The 15,695-nt window shown below is 43.7% G+C and overlaps 1 protein-coding gene across 2 annotated transcripts in view; it reads right to left on the bottom strand.

Moving 5' to 3' along the window:
* CYP27A1 (cytochrome P450 family 27 subfamily A member 1) overlaps window positions 1-15,695 on the bottom strand; it is a 42,364-nt gene that overhangs the window by 9,800 nt on the left and 16,869 nt on the right. The window contains exon 3 of one of the 2 annotated variants that reach the window (XR_008619155.1): window positions 10,111-12,423. The exons of the other annotated variant lie outside the window; for it this stretch is intronic. The gene's annotated coding sequence lies outside the window, so the exon portion shown is untranslated. Of the gene's footprint in view, window positions 1-10,110; window positions 12,424-15,695 lie in introns of those variants that run through there. 2 annotated transcript variants of the gene reach the window in all.

Genomic DNA, 15,695 nt, shown 5'->3' with positions numbered 1-15,695 from the left:
GTGCCTAGAGCCCATGCTCGCAACAAGAGAAGCCACGACAATGAGAAGCCCGCGCACCACAACGAAAAGTAGCCCCCACTCACCGCAACTAAAGAAAGCTCATGCACAGCAACTAAGACCCAACACAGCCAAAAATAAATAAATAAATAAATAAATAAATAAATTTATTAAAAAGAAAAAAAATGGATTAGTGTTCTAACTGTAAGACTGGACACTATAAAACTCTTAGGCGAAAACATAAGAAGAACACTCTTCTCAACATCATTAATTGTTAGAGAAATGCAAATCAAAACTACAATGAGGTATCACCTCACACCAGTTAGAATGGCATCATCAGAAAATCTACAACCAACAAATGCTAGAGAGGGTGTGGAGAAAAGGGAAGCATCTTGCACTGTTGATGAGAATGTAAATTGATGATACAGCCACTATGGAAAACAGTATGGAGGTTCCTTAAAAAACTAAAAATAGAATTACCATATGACCCAGCAATCCCACTACTGGGCATATATCCAGAGAAAACCTTAATTCAAAAAGACACATTGCAGCACTATTTACAATAGCCAGGCCATGGAAGCAACCTAAATGCCCATCAACAGACGAATGGATAAAGAAGATGTGGTACACATATACAATGGAATATTACTCAGCCATAAAAAGGAACGCATTTGGGTTATTTGTAGAGACGTGGATGGATCTAGAGACTGTCATACAGAGTGAAGTAAGTCAGAAAGAGAAAAACACATGTCGTATATTAATGCATTTATGTGGAACCTAGAAAAGTGGTACAGATGAACCAGTTTGCAGGGCAGAAATAGAGACACAGATGTAGAGAACAAGCGTATGGACACCAATGGCAGAAAGTGGTGCGGGGGGGTGGTGGTGGTGGTGTGATGAATTGGGAGATTGGAATGACACACATACACTAATATGTATAAAATGGATAACTAATAAGAACCTGCTGTATAAAAAAATAAATAAAATTAAATTTTTAAAAAAAAGGGAGGGGCCCTGATCCAATAGTATTAGTATCCTCATAAGAAGAGATATCAGAGAGTTCTCTGTGTGTGTGTATGCATGTGTGTGCACACACATGCATACACACACAACAAGGAAAGACCATTTAAGGTGGCTGTCTACAAGCCAGGAAAATTGTTACCAAACCCAAGTCTGTGTGCCCAATGCACAGTGAGGCCAAACAATACCAAAACATTGGAGTTTGGAGCAGAGAAATGTTTATTGCAGGACCACGCAAGGAGACGGGTGGCTCATGCCCTAAAAATCCCAAACTCCCTGAAAGCTTTCAGCGAAGCCCTTTTATAGGAAAGGTGAGGAAGGGGCATGGTTAGTTGTTGCAGACTTCTTGGTGTCAGATCCTCTGTTCTTGAGGTCAAGTCACAATGTTCCTGTAAACCTCCACTGAAACAAATATTATTCTCTGTTCTGACAAGAAAGTGCAAGGTCCCAAGGCTCAACTTTCACCCTCCGAGGTCCAGGCCCTGGCTAAGGGGAGGGGGCCCCTGCGCGGGCCAGTTACCCTACGTGGGAATGTTTGTCAGGCACCTAGTCTGGGTCCTCCCGCTAGTGCCCAGGCCCAAATAAAGAGGCAGATCTCAACTGGCAGCATCCTCAGAGCCAGGTCCCCAGACCCTGCCCAGCCGTCATCACTAAGGGAGCCAGGTGCCCAGGACCCAGCCAGCCCTCAGGCTTTTCATTTAAACTGGAGAGAATCATTTGTATAGGATCAATAAGAATACATGTTGTAGCAAATACCAATAAGGTTAATTCCCAGCTCACAACAGTTGCCCTTCTTTGAGAATAGCCCCAACCACAGAGGTAGACTGGAAATAATGATGTGCCATGTCATTGCAACTTAACCCTGACCTCTGGCCACCTCCTAGGGGTAGACAACTGATCTAAGCTGTACCAATTTTTGAAACTTGAATGGAGAGACTGAAGCTGGTTGAAGCTGTTACCTTAATGGCAGTGTCCATATACTCCAGTTGCGAGGCCTCCCTGGACTGTGACCCATGGAGACTGCCACTGCCATTAGGTAACAGAGGTGGGGATGGGGAGAGGTTCACTGTTGCTTCAAGGCCTGGGCCCAGCCAGTGGGTGGCTGTGGGCTCTGGGGCTCTGCAGGACACAGTCCTCAGCCTGTCCCCAGGCCCCTCAGCTCACCCACCAGCCCTGAGGCTGGAGGGCCTGGAGGGCCCTAGGGAGAAGGTCACAATCTGCCTCTCACTGCACTCATTGCTACGAGGACCACTGCAAGGCTTCCTGTTGGTGGAGCTGGACCTCTAACCCCCATGCTAAGGGTCTCACACTAATGAGCGTGTGCTCACTCTACCCCTATTACAAAAGGGCTCTCACCAGAAACCAACAATGCTGACACCCTTATCTTGAACTTCCAGCCTCCAGAACTGTGAGAAAGTAAATGTTTACTGTTTAAGACACCCAGTTTATGGTATTTTGTTATGGCAGCCAGAGTAGACTAATACATAGCATCCAAAAGAATAAAATACTTAGGAATAAATTTAACCAAGAAGATGAAACACTTGTACACTGAAAACTACAAAACATTGCTGAAAGAAATTAAAGACCTAAATAAATGGAAAGATATCCTATGTTCATAGATTGGGAGACTTAATATTGTTAAGATGGCACTACTCCCCAAAGTGACCTACAGATTCAATGCAATCTCCATCAAAATTCTGATGGCCTTTTCTGCAGAAACCAATCCTCAAATTCATATGGAATTGCAAGCGGCCCTGAATAGCCAAAACAATATTTAAAAAGAAAAACAAAGATGAAAGACTCATACTTCCTGATTTTAAAACTTACTACAAAGTTGCCATAATCAAAACAATGTGGCAGTAGCGTAAGGATACATATATGGACCCATGGACTAGAATCGAGTAATAAACCCAAATATCTATGGTCAATTGATTCTTGACAGAGTGCCAAGATCACTCAGTGGGAAAAGAACAGTCTCATCAACAAATGGTGTCAGGACAACTGGATAACCAAGTGCAAAAGAGTGAAGTTGAACCCCTACCTCACTTCCTATACAAAAATTAACTCAAGGGAATACCCTGGAAGTTCAGAGGTTAGGACTCAGCACTTTCACTGCCTTGGCCCAGGTTCAATCCCTGATGGGGGAACCAAGATCCTACCAGCCGCCAGCATGGCCAAACAAACAAACAAAAGAAAAATTAACTCAAAATGGACCAACAACCTAAATATAAGACCTAAAACTATAAAACTCTTAGAATGAAACATAGGGGTAGGGCTTCCCTGGTGGCGCAGTGGTTAAGAATACGCCTGCCATTGCAGGGGACATGGGTTCAAGCCCTGGTCTGGGAAGCTCCCACATGCTGCGGAGCAACAAAGACCATGCGCTACAACTACTGAGCCTGTGCTCTAGAGCCTGCAAGCCACAACTACTGAGCCCACGTGCCACAACTACTGAAGCCCGTGTGCCTAGAGCCCGTGCTCTGCAACAAGAGAAGCCACTGCAAAGAGAAGCCCGTGCACCACAACTAAGAGTAGCCCCCACTCACGGCAACTAGAGAAAGCCTGCACGCGGCAACAAAGACCCAACGCAGCTAAAAATAAATAAATTTATTTAAAAAATAAAAAATAATTTTTAAAAAACATAGGGGTAAATCTTCATGACCTTGGATTTGGCAATGGGATTCTTAGATTTGAACAGTAATGTGTGAGCAATAAAAGAAAAAAAGAGAACTTGGACTTCATAAAAATTCAAAACTTTTGCACATCAAAGGACATTATCAAGAATGTGAATAAAGACCTAAATAGACATTTCTCCAAAGAAGATTTACAGATTGCCAACAAACACATGAAAGAATGCTCAACCCTAAGTGTCCATCAACAGACGAATGGATAAAGAAGATGTGGCACATATATACAATGGAATACTACTCAGCCATAAAAAGAAACGAAATTGAGTTATTTGTAGTGAGGTGGATGGACCTAGAGTCTGTCATACAGAGTGAAGTCAGTCAGAAAGGGAAAAACAAATACTGTAGGCTAACACATACATATGGAATCTAAGAAAAAAAGAAAAAGGTCATGAAGTACTTAGGGTGAGACACCATTATAAAGCAATTATACTCCAATAAAGATGTTAAAAAAAAAGAATGTGAATAGACAATCTACAGAATGAGAGAAAATATTAGTAAATCATACATCTGATGAGGGTTTAATATCCAGAATATATAAAGAACTCTTTAAAAACTCAACAACAAGAAGACAATCCAATTTTCAAATGATCAAATGACTTGACATTTCTCCAAAGAAGATATATAAATAGCCAGTATGTACATGAAAAGATGTTCAACATCATTGGTCACTAAGGAATGAAAATCAAAACTACAATAAGATAGCATTTCACACCCACTAGGATGACTTAAATCCAAAAAACTGAAAATAACAAGTTGTTGGTGAGAAACAACTTGTGTGGAGAAATTGAAACCCTTGTACATTGCTAATGGGAAAGTAGAAATGGTGCAGCTGCTGTGGAAAACCATTTGTCAAGTTCCCAAAAAGTTAAACTCAAACTTACCATATGATCCAGCAATTCCACTCTTAGGTATATACCCAAAAGAAATGAAAACATATGTCACACGGAGACTTGTACAGGAATGTTTAGAGCAGCATTACTCATAGTTGTCAAAAGGTGGAAAGAACCCAAATGGCATCAACTGATGAATGGATAAGCAAATTGTGGTATATGCATACAATGGAATAGTATTCAGCCATTAAAAAGAACAAATTATGATACATGCTAAAACTTGGATGAACCTTGAAAACATACAGTAAGTGAAAGAAGCCAGACACAAAAGGTCATATATTGTATGATTCCATTTTTATGATATATCTGAATAGGCAAATCCATAAAGATGGAAAGAAGATTAATGATTACCAAGGGGTGACAGGAGAGGGGAATGAGGAGTAACTAATGACAGGGTGTTTTTCTGGGATATTGAAAAAGTTTTGAAACTAGAGAGAAGTAGTAGTTTTATAACATTAAGAATACACCAGGGGCTTCCCTGGTGGCTCAGTGGTTGAGAATCTGCCTGCCAATGCAGGGGACATGGGTTCGCGCCTTGGTTTGGGAAGATCCCACATGCCGCGGAGCAGCTGGGCCCGTGAGCCACAGTTACTGAGCCTGTCTGGAGCCTATGGTCCGCAACAAGAGAGGCCGCGATAGTGAGAGGCCTGCGCACCGCGATGAAGAGTGGACCCCACTTGCCACAACTAGAGAAAGCCCTCGCACAGAAACGAAGACCCAACACAGCCATAAATAAATAAATTAATAAATAAAATTTTTAAAAAAAGAATACACTAAATGCTGCTGAACTGTGCACTTTAAAATGGTTCACTGAGGGAATTCCCTGGTGGTCCAGTGGTTAGGCCTCCGCGCTTCCACTGTAGGGGGCACAGGTTCGATCCCTGGTCAGGGAACTAAGATCCCGCATGCCACGAGGTGTGGCCAAATAAATAAAATAAAATGGTTCATTGTATTATAGTTTGTGAATTTCCCCTAAAAAAAGGCCTAGAAGAAGTTTGTGATATTTAAAGCCTCCAGAGCCTCAGCAAGAACCCTGCTGTGGACAAAAGATGGGCCCCCTCAGAAAAGAGAGAACAGAAAGGGAATGAGGGAGGTTCCCCTGAGCTGGTTCTTCTGTGGTTCCATGCTTCCTCTCTTGTAGATCAAGAAGAGGACCAGACCAATCTTTCCTTCGCCTTGCCAGCTCCTAACCCAGGATTAAAGATCAAGCTTTAAGGGGTGTTTACTCATTTGTTCATTTGCTCTGGGAAGACACACTGGCAGAGTCTCTCTTTTTTTAGAAATGGAAATGCCCTCCATTGCACAAAACTGTTGCCCTTGTAACTTTTCTGGAGGACAGTTTGGCAGCTGATACATATCAAAGGCCTGAGCGAAATCATTTACCGCAACAATTCCGTTTTAAGAGATTTATTTTAAGGAACTAATTCAGGATGCGCATGATATTTAGTGATAGATGTATTTATCAAATCTGTAAACATAAAAAAAATCTAAATATATAACAATAAGCTTGAGTATATTCTAGTGTAGCCATACAATGGAACACTATTCAGACATTAAAAATTGTTACTGAAGTGACTATTGATGTAGAAAGATGTTCATATTGATCTTTTAGTAAAAGGCAGGTTATAAAAGAGGGTATATGATATGCTTTCATTAAAAAATATATATATGTGGATGACACATGGGGGAAGTATGGAAGCCTATTCACCAAGGACAAGCAAGCGGGGATAATGCTTACTTACCCCCAAGAGCATGTGTGTATTTATGTATTCATTTCACAAATGTTTATTAACAGCTATATGTGCGAGGCACTGTAACATGTACAGAGTGTTGGCATTGTGGAAGATTTGGATTTTCTTCTTTTTGTGTCTTTCTGATTTCTCCCCAGTAAACATGTATTACTTCCACAAATTATTTCAACTAAGTTGAAATGATTCTCTTAAATGTGTTATGTAATCACAAATAGTTAGCACGCAACTCATATTCATGTGATTTTTTTTTTTTTAGAACAAGGGTCATTTTTATAGGAAAAAAAGTGCCTGTCTCATTGTCATGGGTTTTTATCTCAAGTCAGTCATCCACATCTGGCGGTTTCAGTTGAGGGCTCAGGGACTGCCTGGCAGGAGATTTTGTCCCAGTTCCAGACCCAGCACAAGGGGCTCTGTCACTTTGTTGGGTAATAGCTTGGCGGTGGCACACTCCCGACCTTGCATGTATCCACAGACACAAAGGCTTGAACCCAACATCAACTGAAAAAAAATGCACAACCTAAAAGTTGAGAATTATGCTTTATTCGGCAAACTTTCTGAGGACTTACGCCCAGGAGGCAGCCTCTCAGCTACCTCTGAGGGACAGCTCCAAAGAGGTGAGGGAGGAGCCAGGATACATAGCAGTCTTTGCAACAAAAACCAGGTAGTCGGAACATCAAAAGCTTACTGTTATTAAAGAGAACCGGACATCTCAAGTTAATGAATTTAGTGCTTTTCTATGTATGCAAGAGTCTGGGCTCAGTGAAATCATTCCTTTGATATGCACCTTAGCTATCTAGGGCCAGTATCCTGTTCTTTTCCAGCCTGAATTCCCTCACAGCGGATCGCTGGGGGCAGCCCCATTGGCCGATGGCTTGATGACCACAACATCCTGTGTCAACTGATATGGCAGGAGACATTTTTCGTCCACACCAGCCTTCCCTGAGTCTTCAGGGCTGAATGCCCTTTGATCCTCTCGGCACAGGACTGGAGGTCTACACAGAGCTGCCACTGGGCTACCTCCCTCCCTATGTTTCCTATGTCCCCTGATAGGCATAAGTCCCTGTGTCCTGAGACAGTTTCCCATCGCTTCTGGGTTCTGACCCATGTGGCCGTTCTGTCCGCCCTCCTTAGAAAAGAGCTGCGGAATATAAAACCTCCTCACTGCAACCTAGAAGGGGCTCCTCAACAAACCGGTACCTTGCAACTCAGTCATCCGGCCTCTTTTATTTCAGGTTGTCCTTTCACGAGTGAGGGGAGGAGGAGGGTGGCAGGGGAGGGGCCTCCCACTAGGGGGCTGTGCAGCCATGTTAGGAGAGAGTAGACTGGCCCTGCAGAGGAGTAGGGGGTCTTCCCACAGTCCTATCTATTCTGTCAATAACTGGCCACGGAAAACTGAAGTAAGTGCAAAACTGTGCTTTCTGGCGGGGGTGGAGTTGCCTGCCTGTGTTGCCCCTCCCCCCTCCCCACCCCTGGATCCCCTGAGCTTCCAGCTACTGCGAAATTCCTGAAGGGCCTGTGTTAAACCCCTTGGTCTGAGTTTCTGTAAAAAGCAGCTAAGGGTTTGGAGCAAGAATTGCAGTGAAGAGAGAACAAAAGGGGGACTTCCCTGGTGGCGGTTAAGAATCCGCCTGCCAATGCAGGGGACATGGGTTCGATCCCTGGTCCATGAAGATCCCGCATACCGCGGAGGAACTAAGCCCGTACGCCACAACTACTGAGCCTGCGCTCTAGAGTCCACGAGCCACAACTTACTGAGTTCACGTGCCACAGCTACTGAAGCCCAGGTGCCTAGAGCCCGTGCTCTGCGACAAGAGAAGCCGCTGCAATGAGAAGCCTCAACGAAGAGTAGCCCCCGCTCGCCGCAACTAGAGAAAGCCCGCGTGCAGCAATGAAGACCCAACGCAGCCAAAAATAAATAAATAAATAAATAAATTTATTTAAAAAGAAAGAGAGAGAGAACAAAAGGGAAGGTGATCTTCGAGTGAGAAGCCTGAGGCCATTCCTCCTACTGACTGTGGCAAAAATGTGAAACCAGTAATGAAATGTTTAATTATGTGGGTTCCCAAAATGTTAGGAAACTTCCTCTGACGTCCAAAGTTTTAAGTGTGTAATGAAGTCTTGATTAGCAAGTTAAAGGTCTCAGCAGGAGTGACTGCTAAGCCCCAACAAGGTTTGGAGTCAGAGGAGTGGTTTCTGGAAACAATGTTGGTGGATTGACAACACAGAATCCCTCTGGCAGTCAAAGAAAAACTTCTGTCTTTTACCAACTAAAAAGCAGTATGTTCCTGATATAAGCATTGCACCTGCAAAAGGACCCACACTCCCGGGGTGTTGCCCCACTGCTCCTGACAGATTGACTACATGGGGTTTTGAACCCCCTCCTCCGCAAAGCTGATATAGTCACAACATCCTTTTAGAAAAAAGACAGTGAGACTCCAGCAGGCCAACTCACAAGGTATGGAATAAGATCCCAGCGGGCAGTGGCAGGACCTGGTTGCTGGTGTGTTTAGTGACAAGGGGACAAGGGTCCTTGACCGTTATCCCTGAGAGCCCTAATGAGTTGTGTTGGTGTTTACAGTAAAAGGGGAAAGGGCCCCATACAATTTTTAAAAAGTGTTCCGTGGTTGCTCCTTTTCCTTCTGTATCATCAGGAAAGCGAAACTGCTTGTCTAGGACAGGTGGGTGTGACCACAGATAAAATACTCCCTAGTCATCAAGGGCAGTCAGCTCCTCAGAGACAGATGGAGGTCCCTTCTTACAAGGAGCAGGAAAGGAGAAACTAGAGATAGATTTGGCTAAAAGTCTAATGAGTTGGTTGCAGTAGCAGATGCAAAAGCCACACCAGTTCTGCTGGTTGAGAAGGAATGGAAATCAATTCATCACCTAATGACTGACTCCAAGCTCCTAGCCACCCTGGTCATGAACACCTTACTGATGACATGAGCGTAGAGGAAAAACAAGTAAAGACTAACCAGGGCTTGTTGCAGTGGGTTTTTATAACCATAATGAAGCCACCATCTCATAAGCACCCATGGATGACAAGAGGGGAAACTATAACTTCCTGTAGGGCCACTGTAACTCAGGCCTGGATTTATAGTGGAAATCACGAGTGCCCAGACGATGAGATAGTCACTCAGGGTTAGGTGGACCAGTTTGTTTAATGGGTACCATCAATCTTTGAGAGACAGTTCAATCTTCTCTTGCGCCCCAAAGACAGATGCTGGAAACCTATTTAGCTCTAGGTAACCAATTTTCCAGAATGGAAGCCTAGACACAGACCAAGACAAATGCCCTTCAGACTAAGAAGGGGTGTTATGGGTTGAATTGGGTCTCATCCACAAATTTATCTGTTGAAGTCCTAATGCCTAGTACCTCAGAATGTGACCTTATTTTAAGATGCTGTCTTTACAGAAGTAATCCAGTTAAAATGAGGTCATTAGGGTGGGCCTGAATCCAGTATGACTGGGGTCCCCCCAAAAAGAGGAAATTTGGACACAGAGGCACATGCATACAGGGAGAATGCCATGTGAACACGACCACAGTCATCTACAAGGCCCGTGTCAGTGACTAACAATCATGCAGACTGGAGCCTGTGGCAAAATTATGTGGCCACTAGGCAATGGCCCTCTACTGGACATGGCGCTTGCCTGACATCACCACCCAGAACACCCCATTTGAGAGCTACTTCCCGGCTTGTTTTTAAGTTCTGGTGGACATTGAGAGACTGACAAAGCCAAGTGTTGCTGTACCTGATGCCCGTCTCATGAGATGGGTCAGAAATGAGAACATCAGGGGAATTCCCTGGCGGTCCAGTGGTTAGGACTCAGCACTTTCATTACCGTGGCCTGGGTTCAATCCCTGGTCGAGGAATTAAGCTGCGCAGTGTGACCAAAGAAAGAAAGAAAGAAAAAAGAAATGAGAACAATGTCCAGGAAAGAAGCAAACCTAGCATTAAGTAGTTAGTCATCCTCCAGATGCGTTGATTCAGATGCAGGGTATACACTAAAACCTTGGCTTTCTTGGGGGCTTCAGTACACTGAGGTTCTTGACAATGCCTAAGCCTGGTTCATGGATGGATCAGCTAAGTTGAAGGCCATGAGGTGTACTGGGCTGCTGCTGCTGCTGTGCAGCCTGAAGAAAAATGTTTAAAACTATGCATGGAAAAGAGAACTCTGCTCATTGGGCAGAGTTGTGAGCTATGGTTCTTGCCCTGGAAAAGACCTCCCAAAATATACCCTGTTACATTTCCACCAATTCATGGCAGTTTGGGCTGGTACCTGGCAGCAGGATGCCTGGATGGTCCAGTCTCAGCCTTTTGGGTGATAACATTATGGCAGCAGATCACACAAGATCTACACTCCCTGTTTGTGACCCAGGTGATGTCTGTGGAAAAGGTCTTCTTCGATGAACGTCAATGGAATCAGCGAACTGATAAGATCTGTGATGCCCAGGTAAGGACCACAGCCACATGAAAAGACCATTGCGTGAGGCATGGTAAGCCATCTACAATTCAAGACTGGGCCCCACAACAAGTGACTGGAGCGCACGAAGCCAAGAAAGCCTGGCAGATATGCCCAGACTGCCAGCTACACAGTCCAGGGGTAAAGGAAACTTTGGGGCACATAGCAGAGGGGGACCTGGCCTATCCTGGCAGATACACTGTATAGGACTCCTACCGTCCTCTTAAGGGTAGCATTAGATATTGACTGCAGTAGACTCCTTTTCAGGGTATGGCACTGCCATCTCCAACCACACAGCAGATGGGGGTGGAACAGGCGCACTGTTCAAAGACCCTTAGATGGACTGTACTACATATTTGGATTCCCAAGAGCGTCCAGTCAGACAGTGGCACCACCTTTGCAGTAAAAAGTGTCTAGCAGTGGGAAGCTACTGGTGTATTCACTGGACCTTTCATGCCTCATATCATCCCCAGGCAGCAGGTACCATTGAAAGAGGGAATGGACGCTTAAAGGAGAAACTGAAAAAGACAACCAAAGCTCAGCTCCCACTGGATCACACACTTAAGAAAGTCAGTTTGGACTATAAATGTGGCAATTCACCAGAAGGGTACCTCCCATTTAAGCAATTTTTCATTAAGAGAGGGGGAAGGTGGAAAGAGGCCCAGATAGGCTGTAAGATGCCCAAACCACATAATTCCTTCTTCTCATTCTACCATTTTTCTTCCCATACCTACTCCTTGGGAAACCAGGCCACTGGAATTTGCAAGTAGCAGGAAGAGTCAGGGAGTGAACTACTCTAACTTGGTGCTTCTTCTGCCACCAGTTATGCTTGTCGCTCTTGCACAGCCATGGATATCGATGCTAATGACCATGATATGAGGTGACAACTCCTAAGGTGGTCTTGATGTGGCCCATATATCAGGAGGTGGGAGATGATCTAGGATGTTACAAGGTATACAAGAAAGAAACAAACTGAGGCACCTCAGGAGAAACCAGGGATCATGTGAGGGTAAGACACAAGGAAGATTGGGACACAGAACGGAATGATTGCTGGAGAGACTGGTCATACTGGTCACATGGCTATGGAAACAAGAGGAACACCCCTGGCTGGTGGGACATCAGAGATCAACCCTGGGAGGTTGGGGGTGACGGGAGGGACTATTAATCTCTCTCTTTCAATTCTTGTCTACAGACATCTCACAGTTTAACTCAGACTGCTGCCACCACCCTCAACACTGGCCAAAGAGAATCTGAATCTAAAAGCTCTCAGAAATGTCCCAAGATCCTTTGACCTCAGAAAGGACCAGTCTCCACTAAAGATGATAGAGCAAGACTAAACTTCTGGACACTGATTTGGTCTCTTTAGCCTCATCCTGTCACTGTCGGCCTCTTTTATTTGTTCATTAGTCTCGGGTTGTTCTAAACTCTTCACCGTGGGTGGTAATAGACAATCATACTGCCCAAGACTTCCGTGGGCCAGCTGAGGTGGGGTAGACGTGGTTGCTGACACCTTTAGTTGTCCTCCAAATGGGGAGCCTGGATGCAGTCTACACTCCAGATAGGCCTAGTTAAGCTGCAGAGAATCATGGTTGTGGTGACTCCCATCTGATGTTGCCTAAGACAAACAGAACAGATTTGGTATGAGCTCCTATCAGTAAAATTACAATGTCCATCTGATGGGGTGATCTCTGCCTCTGAGAATTCTTATTTGGATAAGTGAAAGGTTGGGGTTGCAGCTGTGGGGCAAGCTTGCACACATATCCACACACTCAAAGATTTCAGCCGTAGCTCAAGAGCTCAAAACTTGTGAGTTTTGGCATTAGACTTTGTGATCCTCCTGGAACATGAGAGACTGGAGGGCCTGCACGCCTCCTTACAAGGAGCTGCTCTGAGGCCACCTCCCACTCACCTCCCTAGCTCATCTGGGAGGCTGTCAGGAGACAGTTTCTTATCACTGCCCGGGTTCTGCAGAGGGGTGGGCAGAAAGCCCACACAGAAAAGAGCTGCAGAATATAAAACTCCTTAGCTACAGTCTAGAAGGGTCTCCTCAGCAACAGGGGACCCTGCAACTCGCAGTGCAGTCATCTGACTGGAAGAGTTTCGGGGTTGTCCTTCGAGGGTGTGGCACAGCATCACAGGGAGCGGGTGCCTTTGCCTCTCTCATCCTTTCACTATGTGAGCAATAAAATGTCTAAATCTAAAAGTGGCTGTTATAGCTTTACTGATTGAGTCAGTCAGGCCTCAGCCTTGCCTTGTCTTGTATGTGTGAGCTTGACATCTTCTCATCAGTTAAACAAGGGAATTATACTACTAATTGATTCCAAAGGTGCTCTGTGGCTAGCCTATATGTTAAGGTAGATAACACAAAGCAGCTCCTGGCAACCATTACCCAAATTCTAGGTATAGTGCCTAGAACACACTAATCCACCTCCAGGGCAAGAGGTGGTAACCTGGGTGTGCAGACAGGCTGGGGGGTGGAGGGGATGGAGAGCTGAAATCCTATGCAATATGCTGTGAATATACACAAATTTCTGCTGCAGAGAAGTACCATAGCTTTCAGATTTTCAAAGGGTTGGGGACCTAAACAAATTTAGGAAACACAGCTGTAGGTTATGATAAAGATTCTTCTCCTTTACCAAATTCTAGTCAGGCTCCTCAGCCCTCTTGTCAACGAAGCCCCAACACTGGCCGTTTTTTGTTGTTGTTTGTTTTTTTTATAGTTTGGACATGTTTCAGAATATGTTTTTTTTAACATCTTTATTGGAGTATAATTGCTTTACAATCGTGTGTTAGTTTCTGCTTTATAACAAAGTGAATCAGCTATACATATACATATATCCTCCCTCCCACCCTCCCTATCCCACCCCTCTAGGTGGTCACAAAGCACCCAGCTGATCTCCCTTTGCTATGAGGCTGCTTCCCACTAGCTATCTATTTTACATTTGGTAGTGGATATATGTCCATGCCACTCTCTCACTTTGTCCCAGCTTACCCTTCCCCTTCCCCGTGTCCTCAAGTCCATTCTCTACGTCTGTGTCTTTATTCCTGTCCCGCCTTGAGGTTCTTCAGAACCACATATATATGTATATTTTTTAGATTCCATATATATGTGTTAGCATATGGTATTTGTTTTTCTCTTTCTGACTTACTTCACTCTGTATGACAGACTCTAGGTCCATCCACCTCACTACAAATAACTCAATTTCGTTTCTTTTTATGGCTGAGTAATATTCCACTGTATATGTGTGCTACATCTTCTTTATCAATTCATCTGTCGCTGGACACTTAGGTTGCTTCCATGTCCTGGTTATTGTAAATAGAGCTGCAATGAACATTGTGGTACATGACTCTTTTTGAATAATGGTTTTCTCAGGGTATATGCCCAGTAGTGGGATTGCTGTGTCGTATGGTAGTTCTTTTTTTTGTTTGTTTGTTTGTTTTTGTTTTTTTGTGTTTTTTGTGTTTTTTTTTTGTTTTTTTTTTGTTTTTTTTTGTTTTTTTTTTTGTGGTAGTTCTATTTGTAGTTTCTTAAGGAACCTCCATACTGTTCTCCATAGTGGCTGTATCAATTTACATTCCCACCAACAGTGCAAGAGTGTTCCCTTTTCTCCACACCCTCTCCAGCATTTATGGTTTGTAGATTTTTTGATGATGGTCACTCTGACTGGTGTGAGGTGATACATCATGGTAGTTTTGATTTGCATTTCTCTAATGATTAGTGATATTGAGCATCCTTTCATGTATTTGTTGGCAATCTGTATATCTTCTTTGGAGAAATGTCTTTTTAGGTTTTCTGCCCATTTTTGGATTGGGTTGTTTGTTTTTTGGATATTGAGCTGCATGGGCTGCTTGTAAATTTGGGGGATTAATCCTTTGCCAGTTGCTTCATTTGCAAATATTTTCTCCCATCCTGAGGGTTGTCTTTTCATCTTGTTTATGGCTTCCTTTGCCGTGCAAAAGCTTTTAAGTTTCATTAGGTCCCATTTGTTTATTTTTATTTTTATTTCCATTTCTCTAGGAGGTGGGTCAAAAAGGATCTTGCTGTGATTTATGTCATAGAGCGTTCTGCCTACGTTTTCCTCTAAGAGTTTTATAGTATCTTTTCTCCACTGTATATCCTTTCCTCCTTTATCAAAGATAAGGTGGCCATATGTGTGTGGGTTTATCTCTGGGCTTTCTATCCTGTTCCATTGATCTATATTTCTGTTTTTGTGCCAGTACCATACTGTCTTGATTACTGTAGCTTTGTAGTATAGTCTGAAGTCAGGGCGCCTGATACCTTCAGCTCTGTTTTTCTTTCTCAAGATTGCTTTTGCTATTCGGGGTCTTTTGTGTTTCCATACAAATTGTGAAATTTTTTGTTCTAGTTCTGTGAAAAATGCCATTGGTAGTTTGATAGGGATTGCATTGAATCTGTAGACTGCTTTGGGTAGTATAGCCATTTTCACGATGTTGATTTTTCCCATCCAAGAACATGGTATATCTCTCCATCTGTTTGTATCATCTTTAATTTCTTTCATCAGTGTCTTATAGTTTTCTGCATACAGGTCTTTTGTCTCCTTAGGTAGGTTTATTCCTAGGTATTTTACTCTTTTTGTTGCACCAACATTGGCCTTTAAAGACTTGAACACACTAACATAGTTTCTAACAGCTCAAAGTCACATCCCTAGAGTGACCTTCATCCCTAGGATGAATCCCTCCTTAAAGTGCCTACTTGAGAAAACTCAAGGCTGCCAAGGAATGTCCTGTTTGTTCCAGCCATCATCTGAAGATAGGGCCCCTGTCTCCCAGTTTCCGTGGAAGGGTGCTTATCAATAAGATAAGCACCAGTTAGCAAACCCAAATGAGTTTCACATGGACCAACCCCCACCCCAATTCCTGCTTTTT

The sequence above is a fragment of the Physeter macrocephalus genome, chromosome 2, assembly GCF_002837175.3.
Source record: "Physeter macrocephalus isolate SW-GA chromosome 2, ASM283717v5, whole genome shotgun sequence".
NCBI classification, from domain to species: domain Eukaryota; kingdom Metazoa; phylum Chordata; class Mammalia; order Artiodactyla; family Physeteridae; genus Physeter; species Physeter macrocephalus.
Note: the sequence above shows the minus strand (reverse complement) of the source record. Positions and strands in the feature narration are given on the sequence as shown.